Genomic DNA, 10573 nt, shown 5'->3' on the forward strand with positions numbered 1-10573 from the left:
ATCTGATGCAAACATATGAGTTAGGAGCAGGAGTAGGATATTCAGCCCCCTCAAGCCTGCTCAGCCATTCAATAAAATCATTGCTGATCTGATTGTGCCCTTAACTTCAATTTCCTTCCTACTCCCTTGTGGATCAAGAAACTATCCAATTCAGCCTTTAAAATATTCAATGACCCTGCTTCCACTGCTCTCTTGTTTCTTTGGAAAAAGAGTTCCAAAGATTCACAACCCTTTGAGAGGATAAAATTCTCCTCATCTCTGTCTTAAATTGGAGGCCCCTTATTTTAAACTTGTGTGCCATCATTCTAGTTTCTCCCACAAGGGGAAACATCCTTTCAGCATCCACCTTATCAAGTCCCCTCAGGATCTTATATGTTTCAATAAGGTCACCTCTCATTCTTCTAAACTCCAATTTATACAGGTGGAAGCTGTCCAACCTTTCCTCAGCAGATAACTCTTCATCCCAGGAATCAGTCTAGTGCACCTTCTCTGAATGGCTTCCAATGCATTTCCTTTCTTAAATATGGAAACCGAAACTATACACAGTACTCCAGATGTGGTCTCACCAATATCATGTAAAACAGTAGCAAAACATTCCTGCTTTTATATTCCAACCCCTTTCCTTTAATATCTATCCTAGGGTGCAACCCATCAGGTCCAGGGGACTTATCGGTCTTTAGCCCCATTTGTTTCCCTAGTACTGTTTGTTTAGTGATAGTTATTCTATTTATTTCCTTCCCCACACCACTTTTTCCCTTGATTATTTAGTATTTTTGGAATGCTGTTAGTGTCTTCTATCGTGAAGACTGATGCCAAGTATTTATTCAACTCCTCTGCCATTTCCTGGTTTCCCATTATTATTTCCCCAGCCTCGTTCTCTAAGGGGCCTATGTTCACTTTGGCCTCTCTCTCCTCCTACTTATATATTTAAAGAAGCTCTTAATGTGGCTGCTGTGTTTTTGTTTCTTTGTTTCACTCATTGATGTTGAATTTGGCCAGAGCTTGGGCCTGGTATTTAGATAGACCTCTCAGTTACTCAGGTTGAGGTTGACCCTCCTTGGTTTGGGTTCCATGTTATGGCACAGCAGATGGTAATTGCTAAGCTGCTCAAATCCCAGAAGGAAACTTGAAACAGCGACCACAACTGGATTGCAATTTGTATTGTTATTTTGAGATGCGTGCCTTGAATTCAGTAGTAATAAGAGCACTGAGTCCTAGAGGTTTTTTACGAAACTAAATTAAACATATATTAATAGAAGAAAAATTCAGCACATACATAGGTCTACAAATTACTTCTATAATAACTCCTAAATCTCCTAATTAATCTAGATCCCAGTTACGCCTCCATTAAGGCAACAGTAAAACAAGATAGATTTCAACAGACCCAGGCAAAGCACACAATTCCCTGGACAGGGATATTCACAATGAGTTTTCTTAGCTTTGGTTCCTGTAGACATCAGCTTGATGCATAGAAGCTAGGAGTTTTTCACACTTGTTAGATCTTAGAATACCTTCTCCTTACACACAACCTCATCTCCTTTTATACAGGTTTCTTCCTTTTTAATGTAAATTTCATTGTCCCCATATGTCTTTGCAACTTTACTTTTTCCATAAAATAAATCTTTCATACTGCTCATATTATCAGCAACCTTTGGGACAAACACACTGTTTGGCTTGGTGTAACATCCCATCATCTCTTTGAAATTCAAACAACTCTGGCTTATCTGAAAATGCAAATGTTCCTCACACCTCACATCCTAAAACTTCAGCCATGTTTACGTATTTAGCATTTCAAACCTAGCTTCTCTTTTGATGACTCAAAAGCTCCAGACTTGCTGTCTACAATTCAATTAAAATGCCCCCCCCAACAGAGAAACTAATCCAAACACCACTATTAGCTACCTTTACAATTAATCACAATAATATTATGAAAATTATGACATTTTCATGACATTCCAGCAGGGCCACTAAGCTCCTGACTTCATTACAGCTTTCGTTGCAATATGGACAAAAGAGCTGAACACCAGAGCTTAGATGAGAGTGACTGCCCTTGACATCAAGGCAGCATTTGACTGGTTAAACTCTCCACTGGTTGGAGTCATACCTAGCACAAAGGAAGATGGCTGTGGTTGTTGGAGGTCAATCATTTCAATTCCAAGACATCACTGCAGGGGTTCCTTAGGGTGGTGTCCTAGGCCCAACCATCTTCAGCTGCTTCATCAATGACCTTTTTTCCATCACAAAGTCAGAAGTGGGGATGTCTGTTGATGATTGCACAATTTTCAGCACCATTCGCAACTCCTCAGGTACTGAAGCAGTCTGTGCACACATGCTGCAAGGCTCAATGTTCAGGCTTGGGCCAATAAGTGATAAATAACATTTGTGCCACACAAATGCCAGGCAATGACCATCTCCAACAAGGGAGAATCTAACCATCAGCTCTTGACATTCAATGGCATTACCATCACTGAATCATTCCCCTATCAGCATCCTGGGGGTGATAGCAGATTCAATAGTAACTTTTAAAAGGGAATTGGATTATATATAAAAAAAGAAAGATTTGCAGGGCAATAGGGAAGGAGCAGGGCAGTGGGACTTATGGGACTATTAGGATAGCTCTATAAAAAAACAATAGGCGTATGATTGGCCAAGTGACCTTTTTCAGTGTAGTTTGTTCCAATGATCTTATATATCCTTTGTTATGATGTGACAGGTGGTATTTGCCAAATCCCAAAGGGAAACTTGGCCAAGATATCACAACGATTTGCAATTTGTATTTTTATTATGAGAAGGCATGTGTACTGAAGTCAGAAGTAAAGATTCCACCTTTGGATTTTAAATATTAAATCAAAACATTTATTAACAAAAGAAAACTTAAACACACAAGATTACAGTTACACAGTTAAATTTCATCTTATAACATTTCCCAAAAGATTTCTACTTAGCTAGGCTCACAAATAAACACCCTTTTCCATGCAATAGTCCCTATAGATTCTTAATCTATAAAATACCCAGTAATATTATTGCAAGGCATCCACTGTTAGCATAAGGGAGGTATTTCACAAGCTTCTCTTTCCCTCTCACTTGACAATGGAAATCCAAGGCTTGTAACAAAATTTTATTTCTGGAACAACCAGACACTTCTTCAGGGTGGCTAGAAGCTGCTTCCTTGACAAGACTGTGCTCGCACAGCACATTCTTTAAGATCATGTGGTCACACACCTCATACAGCTTTCAATCTTTCCTTAAATACATTTTCCTCCTTCATCTTTACCCACTGTTCTTAACTTTCTTTTGAAAGATACCTTTCTCAGGATCTAAAAATCTTTCCTGTTGTCTTTATGGCCATGACTTTCTGGAAAAATAAACTTAATAACTTTGCTTTATTTATGATATTTGACAGTTGTAAAACTTCCTTTTCTCTCTTTGAAATTTAATAGGTAAAAACGCACTCCTCATTTTTTGCTCTTTTCCGAAACTGCTTTATCCAATGCAGGGTCATGGGGAGTCAGGGCCTATCCTGACAGGAAATGGGTGCTCAGCAGAGTACACCCTGGATGGGATTCCAGTCCATCACAGGGCACACACTCACACTAAGGGGCAATTCTAACCATAGCCAATCCACCTGATCAGCCTGTCTTTGGAAACCGGAGGACACAGCAGAGACAGCGAGAACATAAAAACTCCACACAGATAGACAACTGAGATTAGAATTGAACCCAGGTCCCTGAAGCTGTGAGGCAGCAGCACCAACCATTGCACCACCATGCCACCCCTCCTGATTTATCTCCTAATGCAAATTCCTATTCATGCTATATTTACTTGTATCCCATTTTAACTTGTCCATTTCCACTTTAAAAATACTTGTTTTACACCTAACTGATGATTTAAACCTTGCAGTCTGACTGTCTTCAATCTAACTAAATTAGTCACGCTCAACACAACACACACATATCCCCCACAAACCTGCTTCACAAGCTTCTCTTTCCCTCTCACTTGACAATGGAAATCCAAGGCTTGTAACAAATACTTATTTCTGGAACAACCAGACACTTCTTCAGGGTGGCTAGAAGCTGCTTCCTTCCAAAAATATTGGAAAAAATGATATTTTCTTTACACCTCCATCCTTATGGAAAAATGAACCGTCATAACTTTAAAAGACAGTTTCATTTTCTCAACCCATTTCACATTACTTATTTTACTTATCTAAATACACAAAACTATTACACTACCGGGTACATACATTAACATGACAATATACACAAGTCCTTTGTATCAACAGAGGTCAGTTCAGTCCATTGTCCATGTTTCAAATGTTCAATTTCCATTGAACTTTAAATTCTTGATGATGCACCTGCAATTAAATTTTCTTGTCCACCCATATGTTTAATTTGGAAATTAAATGGCTGCAGCATTAAACTCCATCTGAAGAGTCTGGCATTCCGGTTTTGAAATTTTTTCAGAAATTTTAAAGGATTGTGGTTTGTATAAACAGTTGTTTCTGAAGAATTGCTTGCAACATAAACCTTGAAATGCTGCAATGCTAACACTAGACCAAGAGTCTCATTTTGATGGTTGAGTATCTTTTCTATGTATGTTCAGCTCCCATGAAAAATATCCTACCAGCTTTTCAATTCCTGTTTCATCTTCTTATAACACAGCACCAATACCCAGATCACTTTCATCAATTGCCAACTTAAAATGCTTGGTCTAATTAGGTGCTTTAAAACTGGTGTAGTAGTCAACACAAGTTTTAAATTGTCAAATTCATTCTGACACTCCTGTATCCATTGAAATTTCTTGTTTTTTAGTAGTTCAGTCAATGCAACAACCACACTGCTAAAATTTGATATGAACTTCTGGTAAAATCCCCATATGCCTAGAAATCTCAGAAATTCACAATGGCTTTTACTTTCACCTCTCTTGGAGCCACCTAGCCATGTCCAATGGTGTAGCCTAAATATTTAACTGGTGTTTTTGCAAATTCGGTCTTCGCCAAGTTCACCACCAAATTAGCTTCCTCTAACAATTGACTGAAAACTACCAAGTCATCAATATAAACAGCACAACTGCCCAGTTCTGCAATTACTTTGTTTGTTAGTCTTTGAAATGTTGCTGGTGTATTCTTCATACCAAATGACATAACTTTGAACTGATATAGTCCATCTGGCATTACAAAAGCTGATATCTCTTTTGCTCTTTCCAATAAAGGTACTTGGCAATATCCTCGCAGCAAGTCAATCTTTGTGATAAACTCTGATTGTTTCACTTCCTCAATATAATCTTCCAGTTGTGGAAGAGGACATGAATCCACTTTTGTCATTGCATTCACCTTTCAATAATCCACACACAGCCTTCGTGTTCTATCCAGTTTCAGTACCATCACGATGGGTGAACTCCAGTTATTGCAACTATACTCCACGGTGTCACTCTGAAGCATGAATTCAATTTCTTTTTGTACTTGGAACTAATTTTACCTGATTTAATCTATAAGGATGTTGCCTTATTGAAACTGAATCCCCCTCATTTACATCATGTATAGCCAAATTTTCTTTCTCTGGTATATTCCCACAAATAGGTTTGTATGACTGCAATAGCTTTTCCAAATCACTGACACTTGTCTGGAAAGTAACTCAGTATCACATTTAATTTTTTAAGCACCCCCTCATTGTCCAATTTAATTAGAGGAAAGTTATTTTCAGAATCTTACATTTCTACCTCCTTTTCCTTATCTACTACTAATAATGCCTCCTTTTGGTTATCTTCTCTGTCAAAGTACTTCTTAAGCATATATACAGGACACACCCTCCAGTTCTTTCTTCTATCTGGAGTATTGATAAATAATTTACTTCACTCAGTCTCTTTTAAATCCTGTAAGGCCCACTAAACCTTGCCTTTAATGGTTCACCATAGACTAATTCAAAAGGAATAAATCCTGTTGATTCATTAAGTTATTCCTAATAGCAAATAACAAGAATGGAATCCCTCGATCCCAGTCCTCTGGATAGTTTTTAATATACACCCTCAACATAGTCTTTAAAATTTGATGCTATCTCTCTAAAGCACCTTGTAATTCAGAGTGATAAGCTGAAGACTTGCTTTATTCTAGGTGTACATTAACTCCTTAAACAGTTGTGACATGAAATTTGAACCGTGATCCGACTATATTTCTTTTGGTAATTCATATGTTAAGAATTTGGTCAACTCCTCTACAATCCTCTTTGCTGTACTGGTTTGTAAAGGTATCACTACCAGAAATCCAGCAGACACATCCATGGTTGTCAGCAAATATTGATTTCCATTTTAGTAGGAAGGGGTGCTACACAATCAATCAGGACCATGGTGAAAGGTTCCTCAAATGCTGGAATCAGAATTAAAGGTGCAGGGTTAATTACTGCTTGTGGTTTCCCTGTTACCTGACATGTGTGACATGTTTCACAGAATTTGACTGCATCTTCATGCAGTCCAAGCCAATAGAAATGTTTTTGTATTTTAGCCTGAGTTTCCCTAATTCCTAAATGTTCAGCTTTTGGAATTTCATGAGCCACTCTTAATATTTAATTTCTATATCTAGATGGTATTACAAATTGATGTACTAAAGCCCACTTTTCATCTGCCAGAACATGAAGAGGTCTCCAGTTCCTCATTAATACATTGGCCAAGATTTTCTGTTCGGCGTGCAGGGGCAGGTGTGCATCCCCACATCACCGCACATGATTCTGATCTTTTGTTTGGTGGGCGCGCACCGGAGTCAGCTGCATCCAATGAACTTTCAAAGGCCTGTTAAGGCCATTAATTAACTAATTTACCAAATTGACAGGGCTGCCTGTCCAACCCAGTCGATCTTACATTTTTCATGAAGCCTCATCCACAGACAGGATGAGGTTTCATGAAGGGTTTATTAAATTAATAAATAATTTTCAAACATTTGATAAACATGTCCCAGCTGTCACGTGAGGGGGCATGTGTAAATGATTTTTTACTTTCTTTATATTATACTTTGAAACTGAACTTAATCTCCCTGAGGCAGCTCCGTGCCTCAGAGAGATTTCTGCATTCTTTCGCACACATGCGCGAGAGTGTGCAGGCCCCGACTCTCCCTCCTCCCCCACCCGCACAGGTCACGCTGGGCGGGTCTTTCTGGCGCCCACATAAGATGGCGGTGCACAGCCAATCACGGGCGGCAATCACCTCTGCACCCTCCCACACCCACGCCCCATTATTTTTAAGGTAGTAACACACTGGAATACATTCTGCCTCTGTTTCAAAATAAGCTGTCTGGTATAACTGCTTTATTCATGGATTTTTCTGCTGTAACTTTACTAATTTGACTAAGCTAAACCCTGTAGCCTCACTCTCTTCCTGAACAATCTTTTCAAAGGCAGACCCAGCTAAGTGGAGGTCAGCAATGTTCCCCTGACTTCAACTCTTCCCCTTCCTGTTTCAAGTTTGTGATCTCATTATTACACAATCTGGAAATAATCTACGAAGTGCTTTCTGCAACATCTCTGTTGATTGCGTCTCCACAGACTGCTTGACTACGTAGACATCATCATCATCATCATCTGTGACCCAGCTATGTCATTTCCTAAGATAAATTAAACCCTTGTAATGGGCAATTTTTCCACGACCAGAACAATCACCTCATTTGTTTTCAACCTACTTTTTAAATGTACCTTACACATAAGACTATAAGAAATAAGGAGTAGAAGTAGGCCATTCGGCCCATCAACTCTACTCCACCATTTAAAGAGATTATGGCTGATCTGATAATCCTCAACTCTACTTTACTGCCTTTCCCCCATAACCTTGATTTGCTTACTGATTAACAATCTGTCTATCTCAGCCTTGAATATACTTAACAACCCAACCTCCACAGCCCTCTGTGGTAAAGAATTCCACAGATTGACTACCCTCTGAGAGAAGAAATTTCTCCTCATCTCTTTCTTAAATGGGTGACCCCCTTACTTTGAGATTATGCCCTCTGGTCCTAGACTCTCCCACAAGGGGGAACAACCTCTCAACATCTACCCTGTCAAGTCCCCTAAGAATCTTATATGTTTCAATAAGGTCGCCTCTCATTCTTCTAAACTCCAATGAATACAGGCCCAGCCTACTCAACCACTCCTTAATAGGCCATTTAATTGTCGGCAGGCACGCTGCCAACTCTGGTACGTGCCCACCGAGCGAAATATCGTGGGACCGTGGGATGATGTCGGGACTCTTGCCCAATGTCATGGTGCATCATTTTATGCTCGGCTGGGTCAGGAGTGCGCCTGCCAGCCAAGATCAATATTCTGCCTGCAGATATTCAAAGACTCAGGCAAAAAAACATGATACCCTGAATAATCCAATTCAAAGTGAGTTTCTTTAACTTTAGTTCTTGTAGACAGCAGCTTGAGGTTTAGATGCTGAAGGGGTTTGACACTTGTTAGATCTTAGAATGCCTCGCCTTACACAGAGCCTTCACTCCTTTATACCTATTTTCCCTTTTGAATGTAAATTCCTGTTGTTTCGCTATGTCTTTGGACTTTACCTCTCTGATAATAAAAATCTCTCATAGTACTAATTTTACCAGTAATCTTTGGGAAAAATAAACACTGTTTCTGAACTTTACCTGGCTAGGTGACATATTTCACTCCTCCTTTAAAATCAATCTAGTCTGGTTTATTTAAAAATGCAAATGTTCCCTTTACACCCATGCCTACCCACTTAACATTTCAAATCTTGCTTACCTTCTAACATTTCAAAGCCTTCAGACCAGCCGCCTTTAATTCAATTAAATCATGCACACACACACACACACACACACACACACACACACAGACATAGACATAGACTCCACTATTACTCTGCTTAACAATAAATTCCAATAACATTATAACAATTACTACATCTTTCTGACATCCTCCTCCTTACTAAAAAGTGAACTGTCACAATTTAAAAAGACTGCTTCATTTTATGAGCTCATCTTACATTACCTGCTATACTTGTTACACTATTACGTTACCAGATGCATGCAGCACAATAATATATACACAAATCCTTGGTATCAACAAAAATCATTGCATCCAGTGTCCAGGTTTTTAAATGTCCAATTTTCCCTTTAAGCTCCAAACTTATGACAATGCAAATGCAATCAGATTTTCTTGTCCCACTGCATGTACAATCCATAGATTAAATGGTTGCGGTAATAAACTCCATCTGAATAGCCTTGCACTTCTGTCTTGAAATTTGTCCAGAAACTTTAAAGGATTGTGGTCTGTATAAGCAATTGTTTGTGACAAATTGTTTGCAACATAAATTTCAAAATACTGCAATGCTAACACCAGGTCCAAAGTCTCCTTTTCGATCATTGAATATCTTCTCTGTTGTATATTCAACTTCTGTGAAAATACCTTATCAGCTTTTCAATTCCAGCGTTATCTTCTTCTAACAGTATGGCCCCAATGCCTACATCACTTGAGTCAATGGCCAACTTAAATTGCTGATATAATTGGATATGGCCAAAACTGGTGTCATAGTCAGTATAGTTTTCAAACTATTGAATGACTTCTGACACTCCAGTGTCTGTTGAAACTTCTTGTTCTTTTTAAATAGTCATTGGAGCAACCACTTGGCTAAAATTTGGTACAAATTTCCAATAGAACCCACTCATGCCCAGAAATCTCAAACTTCTTGTTTTGTTGTATACACTGGAAAATCCACCATAGCCTTTCACATCTCTCGGAGCCAACTTACCATGTCCAATGGTAAGGCCTAGATACGTAACTTGTGCTTTTAAAAATTCACTTTTAGCCAAGTTCATCACCAAGTTAGCTTCTTGTAATTGAGTAAATAATTCTTCCAGATGCTGTAAATGCTCCTCCCACATCTGTCTGAAAATTATCAAGTTGTCAATATAAACAACACAATTGCTCAGTCCTGCAATTATTTTGTCAGTCTTTGAAATGTTGTAGCTGCATTTTTCATACCAAATGGCATGTCTTAACATTGATTTGGTCCATGTGGCATCACAAAAGTCGTTATCTCCTTTGCTTTTTCCGATGATGGTAATTACTAATACCCTTTTAGCAAGTCAATCTTTGCGATAAATTTTGATTGTCCCACTTTCTTAATACAATCTTCCAGCCATGGCATAGAATATGACTCCACTTTTGTCACTGCATTCACCTTTCGATAGTCCACACACAGTCTTTGTGTCCCATCCGGTTTTGGTACCAGCACAAAGGGCAAACTCTAGTTACTGAAACTAAACACAGTGATATCATTTTGAAGCAAGAATTCAAGTTCTTTCTGTACTTGTGTTAACTTTCCCGCATTTAATCTATAAGGATGTTGCCTTAGTGAAGATGAAATTCTACAAACACATAATGTAGAGTTAAATCTGTCCTCCCCAACTTTTTTCCACAAATATCTTTGTGTGACCACAATTGCTTCCCCAAATCACTTTGACACTTGTCTGGAAGGTAACTCAGTATTACATTTAAATTTTCAAGTGCCCCCTCATTATTCAATTTGATTAGAGGAAAATCAATTTCAGAATCCCGCATTTCTACCTCTTTCTCACTAT

Source organism: Carcharodon carcharias, chromosome 5 (genome assembly GCF_017639515.1).
Source record: "Carcharodon carcharias isolate sCarCar2 chromosome 5, sCarCar2.pri, whole genome shotgun sequence".
Taxonomy (NCBI): domain Eukaryota; kingdom Metazoa; phylum Chordata; class Chondrichthyes; order Lamniformes; family Lamnidae; genus Carcharodon; species Carcharodon carcharias.